The sequence below is a fragment of the Calidris pugnax genome, unplaced genomic scaffold (assembly GCF_001431845.1).
Source record: "Calidris pugnax isolate Ruff unplaced genomic scaffold, ASM143184v1 scaffold70, whole genome shotgun sequence".
Lineage (NCBI taxonomy): Eukaryota > Metazoa > Chordata > Aves > Charadriiformes > Scolopacidae > Calidris > Calidris pugnax.
The window spans coordinates 583,820-609,744 of record NW_015090862.1 but is presented as its reverse complement, the minus strand read 5'-3'; the positions used below and the strand labels follow the sequence as shown (position 1 = coordinate 609,744).

The window sequence follows — 25,925 nt, the reverse complement described above, 5'->3', positions numbered from 1 at the left end:
CTGGGTTCTCCCACCACCTTGGTTCCCCAGGCCTAGGACAGGAGCTGGGGAGCTTCAGGTGCTCCACCTCATTTCTCACACCATTTAGATCAATCATATGCACTTAAATCCATAGGTCATGGATGGGGATTTTTTCCAGACATTTTATAGGAACTACTTTATATGAACTTCCCTTCCTTATCTACATAACTAGCAAGATCTCCCTTCCACCTACAAAATCAAACAAAATCAATGAGCAGAATTACTGTGTGATACAGGAGAAAAATGCTTCAAAACCAGATGTGCCTTAGAGCCCAAACCTGCTATATTCCTTCAAAAAGCAGGACATAGAACACCATTTTACTGTAGATCATTCCGAAATGGCAGTAATTAAGGAACGTGTTATTTCCTTAACTGCAATTTCCTTTTTATAAAGCACCCCTTTACTCACATCACTTTATATTAGAAACAGTGAACCACAGCACTCCACTGCCTTTTCAAAGCTAATTGTGTATGACACTTGCTCTTTCTTAAACTTGGCTTTTACCACACTAAGGTTCACCTACCACTTAAGGCCCTTAAACAGCATGTCCTAACACAAGGAGTGTTCCAGCTGATCAGGCTATTTGATAACATTTTGAGGCTACAACGAGAAAAAAAAGGCCACTTAAAAATTATAAAACAGAAGGAACTTGAAATAAACCAGGGAAAGTATAACCAGAAATTCTTTAAAATAGTCAGTATTGATGCAGATTGTGAAAAGAATAATGGTTATCTTCCTGTAAACAGGTAGTTTTTACTGAGGTTTTGTATCGCATCATCTTTTGAAACAGGACACACAGATTAATGAATAGGTAAAACCTATTTAAATTTTCTTTTAGCAACTTTGTATCCACTTAAACCCAATTAAACTCAGACCAACTAATTCCAGGCAGTTAAGAAAAACATCTTAGAAGAGAAGTGATTTGATGGGGCAAAATTATTATTTCAGTGCATGCTCTGGGACATGTTAAAGATTAACTATTACCAACTTGTGTTCATGGAAGGAAAATCAAAAGATGTCCTGTTAAGAAATACAGTTTTTCCTTCTGGCTTTTATGAGGTTGTATCAAGTTCATGATGCATAAAATCTTAATTGCTACAAAATAAAAACTTGTATATGTTAATTTGCCAGTCCAACACAACTGCATGTCTGAGCCTACAAGTGCCACTCCCTGACCCACACAATTCTGGCTAATTAAACATCATTATTTTTAAAAAAGTTACCAACCTCCATTCCTCGTTGTCTGTAAACCAGCAGCTCCACCTACATTTGCTCATCCAGAATGTCCCCTCTTACGTGCCCTCTGCCCCATGTAGCTCAGGATGACTTGGAGCGTGTCAGAGGCTCCCAGTACCTGGAAGCCAGGCTCCCACCAGTGCTCCCCACCGCTCAGCTGGGACATCATCCTGTCATTCCTCATGGACAGACGGACGGACAAACTTAGGCTGTACAGCTGCTGAAGTGTCAATACCATAAGAAAAGCAAGTATTGCCAGATGAACAAGCCTTGGTTTTTTCAACACGAAGAAATCTTTAAGGTTACTTTTAATCAAAAGTAGTACACTGAGAGCAGTAACTACTGGAATTTATCTGGATACACATTCAGCACACACTGTATTTCAGTTTCAAACCTTTTTTCCACAGAAAAGTGATTTTTTTAATTTTTGAAAGACCATTCTGTCTCCAAAGAGACCATTAGGATCAGTTTTCCATTCTAAACAGAAATTCCTATCTTCTCAAACAGCTCCAGCTCCTCCAAAATAACCAAACCATCCTGAGCTTTCTAGCATACCTACCTGCCAAAAGAAACACACGCTTCTAAAGAAGGAACAGGAGAAAACCAAGAAGTATTATTTAAGGGCAATGGAGTTAGAACGAGCAAAAAATATCATTGCTTTTCTTGGAATTACAATTATTAAAGTTTTAGCCTAGAAATGCTCTTTTTTAATTAGGCTATTAAGATGAGCTGCCTTTACCCATTTGTTGTTTCCACAGATTGTTATCTTTAAAGATCAGTTATCTGCAAGTTAGAAATGTTCTGTGTTAAGACTTTAAAGATGCCTGTTTATGCACATGAATGCTATCCTGAATTTTCGTAAATCAATATTTCCCAAAGTTTTGGGTTTTTTTTTTTTTTTTTTTTTTTTTACATCAAAGTCTCAGCCCTGAGTAATTTTGATTTAAAAATCTTAAAGTTAGGCACTACCCAAAACACAGTAATGGCCCACATGCACCAGCTATTTGGCCTTATATGCAGCTAAGGCAGACACAAACCATATGCACTTCCATGGAGCAGAGTCTGAGCATGCACCAGAGTATCTAACATTTCACCTTCCCAGCTTGCAAATTACTCAGAAGGGAGTTGTGCAGTTATGAACCTTATTTTTCACATGTGCTCCTCTCCTCATCTCAGACACTAAAAGTTTTAGAACAACTTTCTCCTCCGTAACAGGTCAGAACATTTTGACTACAGACCACACACAAAAGGCACAGCTTTACAGCTCAAGTATTTCAAAGGCTACCAAGATGCTGCTGTTATAAATGACACGGGTCACTGTGCTTTCAGCTGCCTTCTAGGAACTGCCAAGCTAAGAATGCCAAAAAACCCGCAGTGGAAAATAGGGTTCAGAATTCACATTTATTGGCTAGAAAGTCACAGCAGAGAAACATTAATTTACAAGGTACATATAGAATACAGGATATAAGTTACCCCCGAAGAGTCCCATGCTTTCTTGTAGAGAAAGGTGAGAAAGATTTGTGTACAAATTACTTTTTCAACTGGCTTTCAGGTCAGTTCCACAGTTCTATTATATTTCCTTCATTAGATATTTTCTTCATTAAATTATTGGCAATCTGTATTTTTCTTTCCAAAATGGTGGGAATTTTTTGTGTCGTAGTGGTTGGTTTTGTGTTGGTTTTTTTAACAGGGTAAGGTATGTACTCCCTGAGGATCTTAAGTTACTTCATCCCTATAGATTAATTTTCTCTATTTTTACTCCTTTATAACCCATTCCTCTGTTCAAAGAGATTTTTCTCCCCCAGTGAAAAACGAACATAACATCAAAGATGTAATGCTACACTTTTCTCAGTAGCAAAAGAAAGTGAGATATGTGAGATATTGGGTCTTTTATCGTGGAATTTGATACGGTATTTTGTGGTCTAATTTATGGCACAAAATCTTACAAAAGTTTGACATTCTATTTTTTATGATTTGCTGTTACTGTATACAGCAATGAAAGTTTTTTATGAAAATAACCCTGATGTTAAATTCTCTACTTTAAACATAACACATAATGTAAACTCTCCTGCAAATGCCAGTCTTTCTATCTGTGGGAACACAAAAGCTCATCTTAGTTGTATACAGCAATGAAAGTTTTTTATGAAAAAAAAACCCTGATCTTAAATTCTCTACTTTAAACATAACACATAATGTAAACTCTCCTGCAAATGCCAGTCTTTCTATCTGTGGGAACACAAAAGCTCATCTTAGTACTGGTCCCTCTTTCCTCTGTTGAAGAAAGCACTGAAATCAAATAGGAAACACTCTGCAGCACAATTGTTGAGGTGTTCCTGAGGGACAGTTACAGTTTCATGGCTTAATCACTCCAACTTTCCATTTTGTTAATAATGTAGCTGAATAAAAACGATCTGATACTACTTCTGCATTCATTTTAATGAGTCCCTGGAAAGAAACTCCTGGAGTGAAGCATGCCCAGACCTCCTCGATAAGCGGGACAATTTCTGCACAAATATTTGAAACATCTTCAGTTTATATGAATGAATAGCATCTTTTTGATCCTGAATCCCTACTTAACTTCAAAGAAAAAAAAGAGAAAGTTTTACAGAAAGTTTCTTAGTGAAATATGAAAATCAGTGCCTGAGCTAACAAAATCCTCCAACCTCAGCTTCCCCTTCCAAGTCTTAGTATATTAATCTCCTTTCCTTTCAGCTGCTCCAGTTCTTGCGTAACAATGCCATTTCCTGAATTCAAATCTCCACAAATAAACCTTAAAGCTGAATAATACTTTATTAAGCTCGATGAATATTCCCTTAAGCAGGACATCCTTTTAAAACTGGGGTACACTGTCACAATTCAGCATTATTTTCTTCACACGTTCAGAGTAAGAATCAGAAGCACTGCAGCAACCAACAACCTAAAGATCTCACTGAAACATAAAATTACTACACTCTCCCGAGGAGATTTTTAACAAGCTACCAATGTTCTGTTTAAATTCTCATCACTCCATATCGCAGACACTTACTTCTCTGTGGATATGTATTTGGGCAAGCTCCTAGGGAAATCCTGTACGGCTATTTTTAGAGGAAGAAAAAGCACACTGCTACCATCCTCTGCCTCTCTCTACAGCATGAAACCACACACCTTTCCCAAGCATTCAAAACCATCAATGTTTAAACCTTAACATGAGTTGTTATTCCAGTAAAATTTGAAAATTAAAAAAGTATTTGATCTATGAAATATGCTCAGTTTGGATCTGTCTGCTAGCTATAGGTAGCTCCTTTCCTTCCTGGTATTCTAGTGAAAAAGCTCACTAAAGGCTAAAACCAAATAATTACTGTGTTCAAGCTCCTACCTGAGGCCGGGCTGGAGTTGCTGTGTGTTAGATGTTATCTACACTGTGCTACCTGAAGTGTGACTTGTAGGATGAGGAGGATGGCAGTTGATGGCAATAAAGATTGTAGATGGACATGGTCCAGAGAAGACCTTTGACTAGAAGTGCATCACAAGCAAGGAAAAAATAAATCATCTTGAAGAGCAGCTACTATGGGGGAAAAATGTACTGGAGTTCAGAGGGCAAAATTTATTTCACAATTGGATTCATTAAAGCAAACTATTCACTATCTCAGCTTTATCATTTACTCAAGACCCATGAGATAGCTTTTCTCAAAGGGGCTAGAGATTAAAATCAGTATTACTAATAAAAGATTCATTACCTGTTGTAGGTTTAACATTTAAAAAATGTCTTTCTACCAATCCCTAGTGAAAAATACTGAATGACATTCAACAGGACAAGACAGTGTTTTGCACATTAAAACTATAAATATTTGATGCATAAGTAACAGTAAGGACTTAAGGAAGAACCAAAAGGACACGGTCTTTCGATGTCCCTAGTCTACCTCGGTGACAACTTAAACATTTTTTTTTTAATCAGCCACACAGCAATATGCACATTAGTCTGCCCCAAAACATGATGGAGCAAGTACTCAGTGCCTTTATAATCTCAATTATTTAGCACAGCAAGCGAATGCTGAGACCTTCTTGCCATGGCAAGAAGAAATGCCAAGTAGCAAAAACAGCTGAGCCAAAACCATTCCATGCCAATCCAGCCTGAGCAGCGCTTTGCTAAGGAACGAGGAACAGAAACCAGGGCAATTTTAAAAAACTGATCTTGAAATTATACCAGCCAGGAAACAGCCTTACAGCTCATGGAGAGGTGCCACTATGATCAGCATCTCAGCACCTCCCTCCCCATGCGCTCCTTGAGATAAGGCCTCTAAGATGAACCTGAACAATCAACCGAAATGGAAGGGAAGAAAATAGAATGACAGATTAGATCTTAAGGTATACCAATCTAGCTAAAATAAATAAAATAAATGGAACTCTGAAAACAAAATTACAGTTTAATCCACTGTATTTCAGCTCACTGTGTTATACTGACATCTCTAATCCCTAGTATCATATGAGTCTTGACATCTGTACCAAAGTTTTAATCTGAAGCTAAAAATTGAGTGAAATTTACATAGTATGATTACAGCAGTGTAGAAAACATGAACGGCAGAGCCTTTTTTTAGCCTGCAAAGTACAAAACATGTTTATAGGGTTTTCTGCTCTGAAATACCCAAATTTATTCAGTAAAAAGCCTACTTTCAAAATGATCTATTACCGCATACTCAAATATGTTTAAAGCAACAAGCTTTTGGGTCCTTGTCTTTTTCTTTAAACAGTATGCAAACAGCAGAGCCTTTCTGAGCCCATCAGCATGTTAACAAAACATCGCTTAAGGTGCAGATTTACAATCTGCATAAGAAGATAAAAATCTGCAGTTTTGGTTGAAGGGACTATCTCTCCACTTCTTTGGCCAAGCGTTCCCAGTTGGAGCTGATGAAAGTGCTCCTGGCTTGTGTAATCAGCTGGATAGGTGCAGTTCCTAATCTGGCTGGAAACTAATCCCCCACATGAGGAAACTTCCATCCAGATTAGGAACTTGATTCAGCTGGTCACATCTGCACAAGTGCTAATGCTGCTGAGACCCCCTCTCTTTGGCAGCACTGCCCAAGATCAGCTTAACACAATCAAGAAACTGCATCTGCCCAACCACGGTTCAGCACCTCGGGGATGGTCACTTGTAAACAGCTTCATGCTTTTAATATTACTCCAAGATTATGCAGAAGAGGCAACTTTCATTTGCTAGCATGTCATTTTGTCTTTTTTGCAAGTTATTAGGCTGAGAGCAAAAACTTCTTTTCAAAGAAATTAAATATTCCACAGCATTTTTCAGTTCTGTGCTTATGCCAAGCAATACCACCATGCCAAGCGATTCAAAGTTGAAAGGTTCAATAAAATATATTTCAACTCGGGAGAAAAAAACGTATGTGTAAAGTAGTTTAGGGAAATTTTTTTGTGAATCGTTTTGGTCATGAAACTGACATTTTTCACTGCAAAAACTTCTATCCACCTTTTCTAAACATGAACAAATAGATGTGTTCATTTCCAACCCAAGTCTTATCTTCCACTTAAAATTTTCCAGTGACCTCAAGCACTTCCATTTCCCCATGAATCCCAAAAGGATAATCAACAGCACAAAAGCTCCATCTGAACAGATACCAGACCCATTACTGTATACCCTAATGGATACCTGATCCATAACTGTAAAATATTTATTTAAATTTGGCATGTGGATATCAAACACAATCTAGTTCATTAGGCAGCTTGGTCCAAGTACACGTTTCCTGCAAGAATTATTCCAAGCTTTCGCAAGAAGTTGAGGTATGTTTTGAATAATCCCCATTTATTTAGAATACGATAAATCTGCAGAAGAATAATTGTTTAATTTACAGATCACATATTCAATAAATTCTCACAGAACCACTTAATTGCCCCCCACAAGTAAAATTCAGAGAAAAGAGAATGCTCATACTGTTTTAAATTGGTCACTTCAGTTTTGCTTTGTGTCTCTTCATCCTGAATAGAAAAATGGAAGTAATTTTCTTACCCTGGCAACAGCTCATCTCTTCAATACACATTAATAGTTGGCTTTCAGTTTTGAAGATAAGTTTTGAGTAGTTCTCTGAACAAAATCCAAAATTCATCAACTAGTACCTAAAGAAACTGTTTTCTTCTGGGGAGAAATTTGTACCTTTTTTCCTTAGACTCTCACAAAAAGGATGTAGAATTTCATGTTGGTCATTTTTTATGTGGCTCTGAGTTTGGACTGAGTCAATAGGAAAACAAATTCACTGAGTCCATATCCTATCATTTAAGCTGAACTTGTGGGAAAATAGAAAATTAAACCAAATTTTAGCATCTAGAGGGAAGTGGTAACTAAAGTTATCAATATATGAATCTAGGACAACCCAATTGTATTTTATGCATATGTAACAACCCAAGAAGGAAAGCCAAAGTTATGAAAATACAACTGCTGCAATGCATTATGTCAACAGATATTTACTGTCACAAATATAGTTGTTAATATGTAGTGAACAGATCTGGCACATCAGAATGAAATCGCTAAAGAATCCTGCCAAGACAATTTTGAGACAAAACCCCTATAAGAACCTGATGGTATGAGAACCAGACAGGCTTTTTATTCTGATTTCCATTAATAATGCAAAACCAGCAAGACAAACCATCAACTACAACAAGTTACAACCTCACTTGTGAAAAAAGAACCATTCCAAATATTATAATCTGAAAATATCATTATCTGAAGGACAGCGCAGCCTGGGAGGAAGACCAGTTTTGAAGACAGAGACAATTTGATTGTCTGACAGAGACAATTTGACAAATTTTGCTGCTGTTTATATGCAGTAGAAGAGTACAAGTGAGAAGGTATTCAAAAAGCAGTTTTGTCAGTTTATCAAAAATAAACAAGTATTTATCAAAAATAAGCAAATATTTTCTGTCATATTCCTAATTCCATCAAGATGAAACTCCTAAAATTTTGAATGGTGAGGAGCATTATTTTAAACCCCCAAAACTTGAACACAAAAATTATTTTTCCAGAACTGCAACACCACTTGCAATATACTCAGAAGACAAATTCTGCGCATGTTTTCCAGCACTGAGGCAGATGTTTTTTCTTGCATTAACAACACTTGATTATAAAATAAATTTCGCCTCTGTGTATAGCGAGGAGTGGAGATAATGGCTCCCTTAAGGCACAACTTTGAGGTATGAGGGATATTACTTCAATTTCTTTTTCAAATGCTGTAGAGAAGGATGACAGAAAGAAACAGCTTCCAGTTGTCATGCTCCTAATCCGTCTAGTCTATAGATGGCTTCGCTCCAGACATCTCTAATAAGCTCTATTACAGCACAACCCTTCAGTGTCCTTATAATATGCACACTGCAAGCTGTGTGGTCTAGTCAGACTAGTTCAGGGAAAGCGTTTTGGGTTTTGAATTATTATTTTTTTTTAAACCTGGAATAGCAAGAGAAGGTAATTTCATTTAAAGAACCCACAGGAATCTCATAATATTTCAAATATTTTTATTTGTGTGTGAAGATAGACATTTGCGCAGGATGTGGTGGGGAAATTTTGGGTTTGTATATTAGTTTATTTTGGGCAGAGGAAGATTGCCAGTTTCCTACCAGTGTTTTTGCGAGATTATTTTGCAAAACTGCCTATAGTACCGATTGCCTGTTCAAATTTGAAATTTGTGAAATTCACGAAGCAGAAGGTTTCTAACCCTAACCTAATCCTAATATCAATGTAATGAGTCAACAGCAAAAAAATATCGAAAGGGAAAACAAATCTGCCTTGTTTGGGTGTGGGAGAGTTATGTGTAAGTACCACTGGTGCATTTAAATAGAAGAGCTACATGCAGGGAAATAGACTGCATCCAAGTATATATGGGGGGAGGAGGAAAAACAGGAAGAGGCATAAGTAAAGGGCAGAGGAATGAACAGAATGAAGACTGATTGGGTAACAAAACCAATGCAAAGTGGACCATCTCGGAGAGATGGGATCTAGCGTGCTAGGAATTCTTCGGCAGAGGACAGATAACATTTACAGCAGTACACAGGACTTAAAATTCAAAGCATGCTGTTTCACTAAGCCCAACTCCTGAAAATAACTTTCTTTTAAACCACATCCTAGATTTTGTCACAAATGCTCGTTTAGCCTATAAATTTTTCATTGCATTTTTAAGCAAGGAATTACTGACTGTCTCTCCAACTTTTTCTTTTAATTCAAATAAAATCATTAGAAATGTACAAAAATAATCAGAGAGTATGGCTAACGAATATTTTCTTTGTGACAAACTCAGCTCAGAACACTGTCATCTCCCCACCCAGCCCTCCCCAGCCATGCTGCTCCCTCAGGTCCACTGACACGTGCTGCTGCAAGGGGAAGCCATAAAACAGGGTGTTCTCACCCTCCCAACCAATTCCCTGCCTGCCCCTCCATCCCAGGTACTGTACCCACGATGTTTCCGTGGCCTGCTTTCCCCTACAAATCTGTTTTCAGCAAAAATGAAGTGGCAACAAATTGGGATAAGCAGATGGGAATGCCAAGATGGCTAGGGAGAGGAAAAAAAAAATGCCTAACATAACCCATTCTAATTCCCTGCCTGCCCCTCCATCCCAGGTACTGTACCCACGATGTTTCCGTGGCCTGCTTTCCCCTACAAATCTGTTTTCAGCAAAAATGAAGTGGCAACAAATTGGGATAAGCAGATGGGAATGCCAAGATGGCTCGGGAGAGAGAAAAAAATGCGTAACATAACCCGTTCGCGGTGATGCTGACATTTGTCTGCATGGCCACAGGTTGAACTGATTTGGGTAAACAGTAACTCAGCTAAACACACATCACTCATCACATTCCCAGCTTTTTTGGGACCCATTTCTTGACACAGCTCTAAGAGCACACATGCTAGTGTAGCACAAAGCCGAGAGATGAGGGGCAGGAGGAGCAGGGCAAGTCTTTAAGACAGCTTGTGCAATACCTCCGTCAAAACACTACCCAGAGACTGAGGGTGCAGATTCAGGTAACAATTAAAGGATTACATGGCTAGCAACAACCAGAAAGGAGCGTGCCATTTCCTTCTCTTCCGGCCCTGGAGCATCTTCTGTTACCTTCTCACATGCTTCAGTCCTGCATTCATCTGACCCAGATGAACTCTTTCAGGGCAGAAAAGCAACCTAAATTCTTAGCAAAAGTTATGGTTGAGCAGCATTAACAGCTTGCTGTTACTGCCAGGGATATTGCGTGGGTTCCTCCCCCTTACCACGTTCCTGGTGCCAGTCTGGCTCTCTCCTTTGTGTTGGTTCTGCTGTTTATGAGCCTCCTCACCGAGTCAATTTGAATAGCAAACCTATTGCTGAAAACATCTTTTCTTCACTGGATTAATTTTCTGTTGCTTTAACAAGTTGAATCAAGTTCAGTGGAGGGCCCACAGGTGCTGGTGACAGGGAAAGAGGCAGAAACATGCAGCTGGGGAGAGGAGGGAAGAGGGAAGGAAAAACTAGGCTATTATTTTTGGATTAATTTAGGTGCTGTTTCATGCTACAGCTGAGAGAAGGAAAGGAAATAAGATCTATAAAGAGAAAAGTACTGCTGCAGGGTAATTAAGACCTAGGAGTAAACATGCCAAATGGTGTTTGCCACATGACAACAAACAAATGTGAATCAGAATGTGAATCAGAACTTGAGCTGAGGAAGGAATGTTTTCTCTACTATTCAGGAAGCACTTCAATTGTTTGGAAAAGGTGTGAGTCATTAACTCCCGCATGTACAAGTGAGACATCCAAAGCTATAAATACTTGACATACTTCAAGGGCTCTTTGGAATGGAAGAATGGAAATCTATATGTACTTTTTCAAAATTACAGAAGCATGAAGCCATGCATCATTTCACAGATTTTGATTTGTTGTGTTTAGGCTCTTCTCAATGGTATTATCCAAGCATGACGAGCTATAACCTTGAAAGGACCCGTTTTCTTCCTTCTGATGCTTTGGAGAGCTAAACAGCTATTTGGGATAAAAGATGAGAGGTGCACAGGACTTGACGGTATGCTATTTTAATGCAACATTACTGTATGTATGTAATTTGTAGCTTATCATAATCATTAAGTGAAATCACCTTTCTGATGGCAACCAAAAATCTAATTGGCAATAGTTACTTGTCATAAAAACAACCCCCCTCCTCCTTTTTCTCTTTGATTCCACGTCTGTTTGTAGGAGCTCAGCATCAAGGCAGTAAGAAAGTTTTATCCCGATCTTGCAACATCAATTTTTAGGTAAACTGGAGGATTCTTCAAATTGTAAGATGCACAAACTCTTCTCAATCTGTTTATAGCTCTTAACACAGTTTATTCCTTTTAAACACAGGTTAAAAGGCTGGCTGGACTTTAGAAGGGGTTTTCATTCTCAGGTGAAAACCACCATGGTATCACAGAACAGCAGTGCATTAGGATTAACAAGCACTGGTGAAGGGCTTGGTTCCTAATCTAGATTTAACCAGTCAGGCTGCTTAAAGCCAAATATTACTATAATTAAAGTACAGATTTTGCTCCTTCATATCTGCAGCTTTAACATTTTTCCCTAGGAAAGTCATCAAGTTGAGATGGCATTAAACTCCTACACAACCCTTCTACAGAAAAGGCTGTTCTCTCCACATGATGTGTTCTTCAAAATGATTCTTTCAATGCCTTCTACGTTGGGTAAAAGAGATTCCAAAGAATACTGATAGACTGTAAATGATCACGCTACAGGCACCTTCCAGAAGGGAATCATAAAATACCCCAAGAGTTCTGGTTAACCTGGGTTCAGGGAGCAAATGCACATTACTCTGCTGTGACTGACAAAGTCCTGGGAAAACTGATTGCACAACAGGAAGAGGCAAAACAGGGCTTAATAGCTGGGACACACATGAGACTCGTTCACTTACCCCTGACCCCAAATCTCAGAATAGAAATACTCAAGAGGAACACAAAAAAAAACCAACCAAACTTGGCTTTGTGTAAGCACACGGAAAAGTATGGTTTTACAGTATCATAAATATTTAATTACACTTTTATAGCACTAATGATATCCTTTCTTAATTCAAATTCCTTTTAAAACTCCTACTAAAAAACCTCTTTAGAAGTATATTTCTGTTTTCCTCAATTTAATAAAGAGACTTATGGAAGAAATACTTCCATGAAGAACTTATTTCCCACTCCACATCTATTTAAGTTATTTTGTCTTCACAGGGACTGAGCCGGTATCATTCCAGGCCAAGACTCTACAAAGTGATCTGTAAAACCTCTTTCCTCTGATGAAGAGTTTTTTGGAATGTAAAAGCCTGACTGCCCAGACTATTGTTGCATTTGAAACAGTGCAGTCTGCATTTAACTACTGCTACACCACACACAATTTCATTACTGCTGGGAAACCAGTAGAATATAAGTTTATATCCTTTCCTTTGCTAGTAAGTTCCGAGTTTGGTTAAATTCTGTCACTCAGTGCAGGCTTTTGTGTGCTGCACGCTTCATATTACAGTCTTTTCAGACAGTGAGCAACATTCTGTGTACTTGATTAAAAAAAAATGGGGCTGTTTAAAAAAACCTAGAAGTCCAAAACAAATATTCACACTTATTACTTCAGAGCAAGTAAATCAAGAAACACTGATGAGCTCACCATCAAAAGTTCCTGAGTGTCAGAGCTGCCCAGACTGCAATGTGATAACACAGGGAACCGGGCAACTATAGGTGGATTATCCTATTGATGTATTTGTGTGTAGTCACCAGGGTAATGCTAACAGTTCGTGTAATAAAAGGCATTTAAATTAACTTATACTGTGCCATTTAGGAATCTTACCCTTCCTATCATCCCAGGAAGCAGAAGCAAACTGCTATCGTACTGAGACCTGATGCAGTTGCCTTTGTGTAAGTGCCTGAAGGACAGTGAGGCTTAAATAGCTGCTGCTGTGAAGTCATGAGCTAAATTTGCCGCGTATTTCATACAATGGTTCTCTAACAGGGCAGTAATAAGAAAAACATTTGTCTCACTTTCAAGAAGTCTAAGGCAGTGGTAGGGCTTTTCAGACTGGAATCACAAATCACTTAACACTCTGCAATTTAAAAAGAATCTAGAGGATGCAGGTTTTCCACAGCAGGGCCCCGTTAGGCTGCTGAGCCAGCTAGAAATCTTCCATGATCTCCTTGAACGCACATTCTTGGACTAAAATGCACAAAGTGGAAAAAGCTAAACGTGTAACGAAACAGACATACATGTATAAACCCATCTAAACATTTAAGAGAAATATCTTGTAAAAAGTCTCATTCAAATGATGGCAACGTATTAAAGTGATTCTTTTCCAAACAACCAACTGTAGAAACCTACCAGGGACGTACATTTCTGGTCTCTGCAGCAGAGGTACGGCTGTCAAACGAGGAGGCGCAGGCAGCTGCTATTCACTCTGCCTAGCAACTTTTGGCTTAAAGAAGTGGGTTGATAGATTTTCCTACTGCATCCACGTATTGTTTTCTCACATTACCAGTCACCTGAAGAATGGAAAAAAATACATAATTCGAGAGTGAGCTGAAGGTATCAGTCAAGAAGTTAAAACTTGCTCTTGTGAGATGGAGTGAAGCTCCATCAAGCTGCTGTCTCGGTGACAATGTGGTGAATGACTGTGCAAGCTCCTTCCAGTGCAAAGTAAAACAAGTTAAGATATTTAAATCCCTAGCAGTGATGTAAACTAACATGCTTCACTCTGTACTGAAATCAACTAAGAGGTATTGCAGCTCTGTTCTGCATCTCAGATACGGGTACCAGCTTGGTCCAGAAGGAATTTATCAGTCTGCATCAATACAGAGCAGAATGGAGTTCAGGGAATGTGGCTGGCAGGTGTAAGAATTTCAGACATATCTGAATCAAAAATAGAAGTCTTAAAAAAGCATTAGATAGTCTGAAAAAAATAATCTTTATTAACCAGATATTTATTATTTTTTTTTTTAATAAAGGGTCTCATTTTTAGAAACAGGAGTGGTAATGAGGCACACGCAGTGGTCAGCCAGAGTCAGCCACAGGAAAGATTTTGGGAACACATCAGTGCTCCAGGCTCTCAGCTTTGCCCTATTCCATTTTCTCTTTGATGTCAGTAAATTATTCATCTTATTAGTTCAAGCTTTATCTTTTGATCAAACTTTTGTAATGTATAATGTGGAAATTAGTTTCTTAGAGGGACAAGAGCTGTCAAATAGTAACCCGTATCAGATCAACCCCAGCGAAGTGGTAACAGCTTAGGACAAGTCAGAGCCAAAGTCAGAATTTCAGAGCATACGTGCAAATTATTATTTTTTAAAAACCACAGTGTTGACATTACAAGGGAAGAAAAGAGAAGAAAGATCGTATCTTCTGAGCCCTTGATCAAATTACTTCATAATTCACCCACTAAACCTATCCCCTGATTCCCATCAGGGACAGCAATCCGAGACAGAACAAGCTTGTGGATTTTAAAGCATTAAGGGAGAAAAGGGAACAAACTACAATGTTGCAACTAGATCTCTAGAGGATGTGGAAGCATTCAGAGATACTTAACTAACAAAGCAATTTAATGGAATTTTTCAGATACAAAATAGGGGGTCAACTTGAAATGATCCACAATCTATGTGCAAACTAGGAGCACAGAACTATAGTGTCTGCAATTTCCTATGGTTTCTCTCAGTGAACTTTTTCCAAAGTAATTGTCAGAGATATTAGATTCCAGTATTTCGAAGATGGTATCTGGTAGTTCTTAATTTATCCAAGCCTCTCATCTTTGAAGCAATGCTGTTTCTGTCTCAGTGCCTCATTTCCATTTAACACATCCTATAATTGTGTTTGTCCTTTTGTCCTTTAAAGTTGACTTCTAAGAGATTCCCATCGTTAACACATCTACAAAGAACAAACAACTTGCTCCCTTTGTGGGTCCTTTGCTTGAGATATAATTATTAAAATGATAATTATTTTTCCATACATATTTTAGAAAGTTGGAAATTGCTTTAAATGGCTTTTTTACAAGAAGTTGTGGGCTTGGACATTCCTTTCTTCTGGAAGGGATGTACGCTTAGCAGAGCTTTCAAGATCCTTAACCTGTAAACTAACTGGTTACACGAGTAACTGTTCACTTCATCTTCTATGAAGTCCTGGCTACTTTTAATCATATTTAAATTCCTACAGTTTCCCTCTGCATATTTAGAAACTCCTCCTCTCAGCCCAGAAATCTTATGCAGGGTTTCTAGAATTTCTTACTAAGATTTTTAAACATTTCACCTCAGCCCATCTACCTTGTTTCTCCTTTCTTAAATATACAGTGTTCTCTTATTTTCTTAACAGGTAACACAGAATCTTTTTCTTCTTGGGATATGGACATGCTAACACTTTTTAACCTGTAAAACTGAAAGCTGGCAAGTCCTCACCAAGATAAAAAAACATGAAAAATAACTCCCAACATTGAGCTATGCCTGTTTCATCATACAGACTCTTTTCTATATACAAAAGTATAAATAGTGTCCACAGCTGTGCAATTTATCCTTAGCCATTAAATGTCTCCACAATCTTACAATTTCTAAAAGTGTCTGCATTGCCTACAAATGAGCTGCATTAATATAAACAGCACATGAACAGCCAGAGAGCCTATAAAACAAAAGCCCTAAGTACAGGGCTTAACTCAACTTTAAAGTGTCACCTTCAGATTTAAAAAATAAGAGCTCGTAACTATTTCACAGTTGATCAATTTGCCAAGAACCTTTTCCAATGTTTTAATCCCACAATCTTGAATTCCTGGTTTATACTCCTTGAGGAAAACGAGAGCTTGCTTGAAAAAACATACAGCCAACCATCTCCTGTGTGCTCTGACTCCTCAGCGAGCTCATGTACTGGAGATATTTTGCATCCTGCTGAAAGTTCACGAATTGTCTAGTCTGACCAGAACACCCAACACCCTCCCGAGAGCACAGATGATGAAATAACCTGGAAAGGCTGACAGCTTCAAACAAAGGATCAGGCAAACAGACAGGCACAGTAAAAAACCCAATGCACTTCACTTAACAGCACTTTGCAGAGGAATAAGCGAGACTAAAATAAGCTGTACATTGTATCTTATCTCCATTTTAAGAATGAGCAAGTTTCTTAACCTCTTTGTCTCAGTTTCCAAGGCTACAAGTGAGGCATGACAAAGGCAGGAAGAAAACCCAGATATTTTTTGGCTCCTGTGTTTGGTTTGGTTTTTTTTCCCTTCTTTTTGCTGTTCAGTCATCTTATCTTCCTGAACTGTAGGCTTTAGTTATTTAATCATACATATTATTCTATGTGCAGCCTGGGTTTTTTTTGGTGATTCTAATCAGCTTTCCTTTTTGCAAATCTGGCCAATTGTTTGGTGATTAAATTTGATCTCTTCTTGCTTATTACATGCACTTGGAAATAATCAAGGAAACAATACCCTGACCAGTACTAGCTGAGGAAAGGACACATTCCTATAAAATAAAGTTAAACCAAACTATTTTTAAAGGTATGCAAATGATGTGAGAGAAGACAGGAAACCACATTTAAAGTGTAAATCAAACCCATTGTTTTGTAAAATTTCAGGAAAAGCATTGAAAAATGGCTTTTTCTACTTTTCTCCCCCAGAATTTCTTTGCTCACTACAAAAGGAAAAACAAAGCAACAGGAAAATGATGTCCCTCCTCCGCAGAGAAGTAATGAAGTCTCCTCCCCCTTCCAAAGGGGATCACAGTTTGCCAGCTTTGGCAGCCACTGTAGTATTTAAAATAGAAATGAATCCCAAAATGCGATTTGGCAAACAACCACCGAAATATTCAGTAAGTCTGTTTTCCCTCTTTTCCACTTCCTTTCTACCACTCTAATAATATCTAGAGAAGCTTTCAAACACCTCCAAGATGAAACGCACGCGTAGCAGGCATCTAGACAAAGAGCCCCATGAACTTTAACACAGAGGCAACACATGAATCAGACAGACCTATCTTTGTAAGGAGAGGGCTCCTTGTATGGCCAGTGCCCAGACTGCTGTGACATTTCAAACAGCTGTTCTTATCCTCACATACAGCTTTGGGTTTTCAGGGAGGCACCCTGTATGCCTTCCGAGTCCTGAAAGCATCAGTTGATTTCTAACAGTTCATTTGTCATTAGTCAAAGCCAACACCATCACATTTTCTAAGTAGCCCCATCAATTTTTCAGCATGCATAGGCAGGACTAACATTTCCACAGCACAGTAAATTTTCACCTACAATGAGGTGAATCCCACACTCCAGAACACATGCTATTTTAAAGAGAGCATGCAATGCCGTGTTGAAAGAAAATATAAGGGCAAAAGATGGTAGATGAATCAGAAAGATAGAAACCCTTCACAGGGACAGTCAAATACACTGCCAGACCGAAGCACGCTAGCTGGAGTCAGCATGCAAGAAACTCCTCCAAAAACAGCTGGTTTTGAAAAAGAATATTTAATATGAAACACAACTTGGCACAGGGTAAGAACAATAAGCCAGATGCCACAGAGAGCACATTTTACTAACGTAGGTAAGAAATTAAGTGTGAGGAAAACACCACAGCTCAGTTTTAAAAAAATGTTTTCATCAAGAGGAGCAGATCATGTGGCAGGTACAACTGCTATTTTATTGGACTTAAGTAATTAAAACCACTGACTTCTCACTAACTAGGAAGTATTGCATATAAATTAATCTTACACATTCACAGAATAAAAGAGTTAAGTACTTCTGAATCCACAAAATGTTAGTTTTAACATGCAGCTACCTAGCCAACAGGATTCTTTGTACAGCAACTTCAATTTCCAAGATGGGCAAAATGGCTTCAATGTATGTATGCAAGTTTTCCTGTTTGGTACTTTGCTACATATCTCCAGAAAATCTCCTCATTCAAAGAGTACAGAAACTTTTCAAGTGTTTTTACCCAATATGTTGTCTTCTGTATGTTTTAACATTGTAGAATTTTTATACTCCAGTCCTGAGGCCTGACAGTCATTTCTCCTTTGCCATCAATGAAACTGTTCAAAGGCAGCATCAGGAAGACTCAAAGATTGATTTCACGGGTTGTTAGTCCAGGCAGTGTTTGTAAACTGCTGACCCAAAGCCATGGAGAATTGCTAGGGCCTTACGGATCGAGGGGAGACTTACAACTTGCTAGACAGTTTAAATTGATTTGAAACCCAAGGTTAGCCTGTCAGTTTTTCCTAAAAAAAACCCAAACCTGTAAAAGAGTTCATTCTAAATGAGTCATATTAGCCCACACAAGCAAATCAGCACATTGTTCTGATTTCCCCTCCCTCAAAATGCATCGTGTTCTTTCAGTACAATACTACTGCACAAATAATTCAGGACTTGCCAAAAGCTACCAGCAAGCTCTAATTACAGCAGTCTTTTTCTGTATATTCTTAAATCAAACAAAAACTAAATCAGCTTGCTAAAAAACAGACAATACTTCAAAATCTCCAATGCAGATAGCGAAATAAATCTCTGCAATAAAGTATTAGCCAGATCAGCCTGCTTCAGTACCTCAGTGCAGAAAGAGCCTTATTTTCTTGCTGCAAGATAAGACTGTGGTGCACATATGAAAACTGCTGTGCAAAAGAAATGACAAAAAAGCATCGATTAATTTTACTGCAATTTTAACGCAGATCATTGCTACTAAATGTTTCAGACAACAGTATTTCCACTTCGCCTTTCTGGCTGCTGTTTCCAAGTGATTCAGCTCCACAAGTGAGAATGTTTGCATTGTTGAAGTTTCTGTCACTGTCAGCATTCTGTTGAGAACACTATGCCCTATTTTAGATTTCAGTACAATTTACAGAAGAGTTAAAAAAAAAAATTCTGGGGACATGTCATTCTGCCAATCATTCTCATCTTACCAAGCTTCAGTCCTGACCTGACAATACCAAAAGACCTGAATGCATGCTCCTACTTTGCAGACATCCCGCTTAATTCCTTGTCACAAACCATGGAAAAAGTGATCTTGAGGTCAACAATGAAACTTGAAAGTATTTATTCAGTCTCTGACTTGGGAGTTTAAAGGCAGGATCTTCCATAGTCTAAAAATGGCACAAGCCTATTTACTCTAGGTGCTGTTCTCCTATCTTAAAATGGAAATTTCTGATTAAAACAATCTGAAAACTATGCATCATGCCAGTTTCCATGTTTTTCCTGTTGCAAACCAATACAGAAATTAATTCCAAAGATTACTCCCAAATCACATGCTAACTTTAAGTACTCAGCCATGAGAAAAGTAAATACCCAACAGCAGGTTTGACTGCGAGCTTCTGATATGCAGTGTAGCTCTTCCAACTCACAGACAGAAATATTTAACTAGCAAAACCTACAGTGACTCTGAACAGACCGTAACACATGACCTGGCATGTGCTTTGACAGCAAGTTATACAAGAAAGATGACAATACAACGGAGTTACAAAAAGAAAATATAACAGCACCAGGATAAGCCTCTAGAAATACACTTTGTGATATAAACCCATAGATCTTTACTATTTGAACTAAAGACTTAAACCTCTTTGAAGCAGTAGCCTAACTCAGTCTAACTGCTGAGGTCAAAAAACATACCCATACTGTATTATGGCAACTAAATAAATATTTACCATAGCTGTTTTCAAAAGGCTGAGTTAGTGAAGTGAGTAAGACTATGTGAGTGTCCTGGGTCCTCTTTTAAACACTGGAATAATTGACTTCAGGCAAGTTTTTAGTTCTTTTATTATTAAATCAGTGAATTATGGTGTTTTGGGTTTTGCATGGAGATGGTTGAGAAAGCCACTCTACTGCCTATCTGCTTCCAACACACAGACAGCTGGGATGTTCATTAAATGCTTCCTCTACCAGCACTTTAAGGGGAAAAAAAATTAGCAAACCAAAGTCAGAACAAATTTCTGGAAAGAGATGGGAACTTCAGTCACACTCCCCCGACAGTGAAAGGCTAGGTTCATAAGCTGCTCTGAGAAGCTGTTAAACCATTGTTATCTTCCACTGCTCTACTCTGCAGATAAAAAGGCATTCTTCCTGAAATATGAACGTAACCGGAGATTTAACACTACTTGCTAAAACAGCATTAATAGCCACTTCAACACAAATATGCCTGTAAGATACACACATACGTGTCCACACAAATTTGAGTTCAGACACACAGTTTTCAGTATGAAAAGAATAAATATCTCCTCTTTGAATGAAAGTTTGCAGAATAGATTTATTCCCTATAACACTAAAAAGTTGATTTCGAAAAATTAATCTTTTCTTAACCCAGTGCAACCTGTTGTAGAATGATCATGTCTGTCAAAAATCTTCATGGTATTTACAATCAGACAGTCCTCTTCAACTATCAACAGGAATTGTATATCTTAACTTCCCCAAATACTAACATGGATCTGTTATAACTGTTTTCTATGAAAATATAAATACATGAATACACGTAAGATATGAATTAGCAGAAGATGGCGCATGAAAGCGCCAGAACTGATTAGTTTGCAGAGCCAAACAACAAAATAAATCACAGCTCTAAAACTGTTTCTACAGTTCAAGGACTATATTTCTCCCTGCAAATGGCAAATTCTCTTTTCTAAGTCATTGCCTTTTTGCCAGATTCCAAAGTAGGCCCTTCAGACCGAAGTTTGCTTTGTCCACTAGCCTCTAACTATGAAGAGAAAAAAGAAATAAAACAGTGAAAATGAGTAATTTGAACAAAAGTTCCAAAAACTAACAGCTTCCATCATTCGTGCCAGTATTTTCTCAGGAAGTTATAATTTTATACAGAGCAAATTCCAATGATTTTGAAATCTAGAAGTACTGAAGAAAATGTTTTCTACTCAAAAGACTGCACATTTAAGCCTCCCATATGAACTGTAGGGGACTACAGGTCATACAGAGCTAGAAGAAAAGAAAACCTCTCAGTTTTTACAGGGCTACAAGCAGCAAATATTTTACTAAAACCAAAATAAAAACCTGAGGTCATGCTCAGAACTTTAAAAACATAAATATTATGTAATAAAAAGCACAAAGCTCAAGAGAGTTGCTCATCTGAAAAATATGCAAAAAACCTTTCAAAAAGACACATTTATTCCAACACGTCTTAAAGAGGCAGAAGAGATTATGTTCCCTCTATTTTCACATTGGGTACAGCTTTTCCAAAGGGAAATGCTTATCACCAGCCCTACATACCCTGTAAAACAGTGCAGACACGTTAGGGTTGCACCAATTAGCAAAGCAGCATTTAGGAAGATCGTTATCTTCATAATGAGAAGCCTTCACTTTTCTCTCTCATGGAAAAAATAAAGAAGGCTGACATATTTCAATACTTTTTTCCCCTTTTACTAACAGCTAGATTTCTGATTTTTCAGGTACCACTCAATTTCAAGAATCATATCCCTTTTGCTCTCTGCATATTTTCTGGTCTTAAACAACACTGTCACGTACGCCCAAGGATATGGAAGTGATGAGTTAATGTGAGGTATAGAACGCGTTCCTTAACAGCCTGAGAAAGGTGCCTTGTGAAGATATGATTGTCCATTCTCCTTGTACTTTTTAAGCTCTCAGAATACGAATTGAGGTTTAAGTTCATCTCTCTAACTAATGAAGAGAGTTTCTTTTTTGTGGTGTAACAGCTCTCCCATCTAAACTAGATCATAAAACAACTGCAAAGAAAAAAATCAAGCATGTTCAAGAAAACCTGTTAGAGGTACAGACCAATAATCACAAATGCACCCGAGACAGCAAGTCCCCTCCTGATTAGGAGACAGGAGTTGCCCAGCCTTTTAACTGTCCACTGGATATAATTTTTCAGAATTCTTGAGCAGATTATGCAGGCAGGAAAAATATTTTACTGGGCATATTTAACACACATTTATCTTCCCTGCAGAACAATTACCCCTGAAGCTCATGAGAAAGAGAGCTCATGGAAAAACAGTGATGGAAAAGAAGCCTTGAACCCTGTGGCAAAAGCAACTAAGTTAAAAGTAGCTGGGACTTACAGATTTAAAATACCCAAGTTACAGACATTTCGTAAACTGGCAGGAGAAAACCAAATCAAAATTACAAGAAACCCTCTATTGCCTCATGTTCACAAAAAGGAAAGAAATAAAATTTTTAAATTATAATTAAAACTGTTCCCATATCACTTGAAATACAAGTTTGAATGGACAAGCATCTTGCTCATTACAAGCAAGAGAAGAAATACAAGCGGCCATGCCCATCTGCTCTGGAGAGACTGACTGATATGAAGACTGTGCTGATGAATGTTCCTCTATAATGAATACACTAAAAACATAACAACACTGATTTGTGGAAAAGTCAAGCATGCGTTTGTTTAGAAACTGATACTGATTTTCAATTATTTCACTTGTTCAATATTTTTTTTTTATCCCCAGCTCAGCTATTTGCATTCAGCACAATCACAGCAACAATGAACCAGTACTGGGTTCTTATTTTTTCAATATATTTTCAACCTTTTTTATTATTTTTATTTGATGGAAAAAGTACACCAACTCTTTTAGCCAGCAGAATACGAAAAAAACTTCAGTATGTTATCCATACAATACAATTTCAGGGACTACTGGCTGAACTTACAACCCCCTCTCAGCAAGCAGTGCTTGCTGCTGAAGACAACATTATTCATTATATGGATTAATATTTCCTGCTGCGTTCTACAGATTTCATTTTGTTTGGATGTTTAACAACTTTTAGATGAAGGCACCCAAAGCCAGCTTTCTATGTAGACAGACCAAGACCTGCAGAAAATCGCAGGTACTCAACTCTAGGGGAAAAATCCCAGTTACGTAACATTTGAAATCTTAAGAAATCTCATTTCCACTTATATTTAAATGCTGTTGCTTTGTAATTTCACCTGTTTAATGTTATTTCCCATGAGAATGATTAGTGTGTGCATGCATCAAGTGCCCTGGCACTTGCGTAGGAATGTTTTAGAAAATACTATTACACAGCCTTTTCCATAATCTCCTCTGTAGGGGGTTGAGCAGAACCCCCGATAACCCATATTGGTTATCTTTTTCAACATGTTTCTATACAACACTGTTTCTCCGTCTGCAAATTTGGCTTCAAAAGATCTGTCCCTTGCTATCTCCATTGTTCAGGAATAGCTCTGTTGATTTACACTGATAAACAAAGATAATGTACAACCATAAGCAATGCAGAGTCAATCTGCAAAGGACAGAGTAGGAAAAAAGCCTGCAATGTTAACACCATTATGCACTACAAAGAAAAATTACAGCCTTTTAAAAAAATAAAAGGGGGGGGGGGAGAACTAGAACTGGGATTTTTTTCCCTAATGCACCACTTTGTGCTATTTACAATATTAAGCAATCTAGACTGATTTGCAATACTGTATTTAAAGAATGTATTTACTGAATACCATACTGATGCCGAGTGGCAACACCAATCAGAAAGGAACCTGATTCAGCTGCTCTCTTTGAAAGCAACTGCACAAACAAGCAAAACAATCAAACACTTTTCACATTCCAACAAGCAGAAACCCAGAGATAATTACACGGAACACAGGAGCACTCACCATGACTAAAGCTCCAGTGCAGCTGAGGAATCTCCGTCTAACCGCTTTGCAATCTCACCTTAAACCTGCAAAGCTGTCGCAGGAGGTTTTTCATGGCAACTGTTACTAACAGTATCTCTCTATCAACTGCTAAAAACAGGTACTTTATATACCAGAGCGCAACATTCCTTCTGGTCTACCAGTTTCTGAATAACTCTATCCTAAAGGAACCACCTTTGGAAGAGATTGGCTCCCACCCTAAGAAGATAAGTGGGTTAACTTGTAAGGAACCATGAACCAGCACCTACCTGCCAACAGGTTCATGGAGCAAGATGGCAATTACGATACCGCAGCCAGAACCAATACAGATTACAGGGTAAATGAAACGTACGCTAAGCTCTGCTTGTACTGACATTTTGTCTAACAGGGATACTGCCTTTGCTGTACAAGAAATACTTACTAGGCAAAATTCATAGGCACAGGAGCACTCCACGCTTCAGCAAGCTTTGTCCTAACATGCCTTCGTTTTCTGCACTCCCCAAGCAATCTTTTCCAGCCAGAGATAGTGACCTTTAAATAGGAGTCTGCCTCATTATAAGAAGGCCTGCCATAATACTTTAAAAATGTTGTTGTTACAGTCAAAAGATACATTACTGACAGCTTCATTAGCAGCAGAGAGGTTTGAGGCTTTCTTGCTAATCATCAGATATTCCAGTCCTTTAAATGACCAAGCTTAAAAAAAAAAAGAATACCACAGTATGAAACCATACTTTTACAGATGTAAAGAGCTAAAATCGCCAACATTTATGCCTGGGTTGTATATTTAACACCAAGTTCAGCAAGCTGTAGCGCTGACTACAACCGACTGCGAACTGTTGCATGATCAAAGCACAGGTACCCCATCTCATTGAGAGTTTTCATGTGCCCCACATTCTCTACATCTTTCCTACGAGCTATCCCCCTGCTTCGAAAAACCCAGAATGTCTACGGTTTACAATACAAAAGTAATTAAATAAACTGTCTTCTCCAAAGATCATTCCAAACAGCAGGAGTCATGCTCCTTAACCATAGAGTTACAGACCTAAAGTCTGAGACTGGAGAATATTGTGCAACCTGTTTTTAAGCAAAACTCCCCAATCTAGACGAGGGAGGCAGAGAAAGACAATTAGCAAGGCTTAAAGCAAATAGAAAAACAATTACACAACATGACTTACTCCTCCATGAAAAACTCCTATACTAATATTTATTCTCCCTGAGCTTGTATCTATTTGCATTAAAATTCAAAGTTTATTAAAGCAATATTGATGTAATTCTGAGCCTTTACAGACAGAAACAGTGATTTTAATGTGGTTGCAAATGTTTTCAGAGGTTATACTGTGAACAAGACTATTGGGGGCTAATACAAGGTAAAGAGAAAGGAAAAACTTGCCTGAGGAAAAAAGCTGCTAAAAGACTAATTGTTACTCAAAGACAGTTTCAACAAGAGCTGTAGGATTTTTTAAGCATCTCTGTTACCTTCAGACATGCATGTTTCTGAATTTACTGGCCAATCTGAGGGGGGATTATATATTTTAAAAAAAAACATGCATGTTTCTGAATTTACTGGCCAATCTGGGAGGGATTATATATTTTTTAAAAAAAAAACTATTCTTGCTTCCTCTTGCTGCATTAAAAAAGCCCACAGAAAGGACACCAACAAGTATAAAAGCAAAACAATGATACTCACTAAGAGGCTATTTGGCAGCTGTGACAACAGCAAGAGCATCTGTGATATGTACAGAGACTTGTAGTAAGAGGAAATATCCATGGAGTCAATGTAGAAGGATGTCTATATTTGTCCATGTTTATAGCGTGCATTTAAATGTCTTTCATATATGCATGAAGGTTTTTCTGACAGTAAGAGCCTCAGAGCTGGAAGACTGGATATAAATATATACATACAGAATTTACATCTTTTGTATTGTATACTGTCTTCCTCCTTTGGTGAGCTTTGTAGAAAGGCCTGTATAAATACAGGCACGCATCCAAGAAAGAACATCTTGGAACTGAGGTCTGCATTTATTTAAATGGTTTTTACAAAAAACATGTTAAGGTCAAACTGTGAATGTATCACTAAACAGTTTCCTATAGAACCTGTGTCAAATAATATAATAATCCAAATCTGCATAA

At 38.0% G+C, this 25,925-nt stretch overlaps 1 protein-coding gene across 7 annotated transcripts in view; it reads right to left on the bottom strand.

The window, feature by feature from the left end:
• The window catches only part of PEAK1 (pseudopodium-enriched atypical kinase 1), a 131,164-nt gene that overhangs the window by 99,477 nt on the left and 5,762 nt on the right, over positions 1-25,925 (bottom strand). For 6 of the 7 annotated variants that reach the window (XR_001412328.1, XM_014944399.1, XM_014944400.1 and 3 more), the window contains exon 2: positions 13,586-13,746. The exons of the other annotated variant lie outside the window; for it this stretch is intronic. The gene's annotated coding sequence lies outside the window, so the exon portion shown is untranslated. The remainder of the gene's footprint in view (positions 1-13,585; positions 13,747-25,925) is intronic. 7 annotated transcript variants of the gene reach the window in all.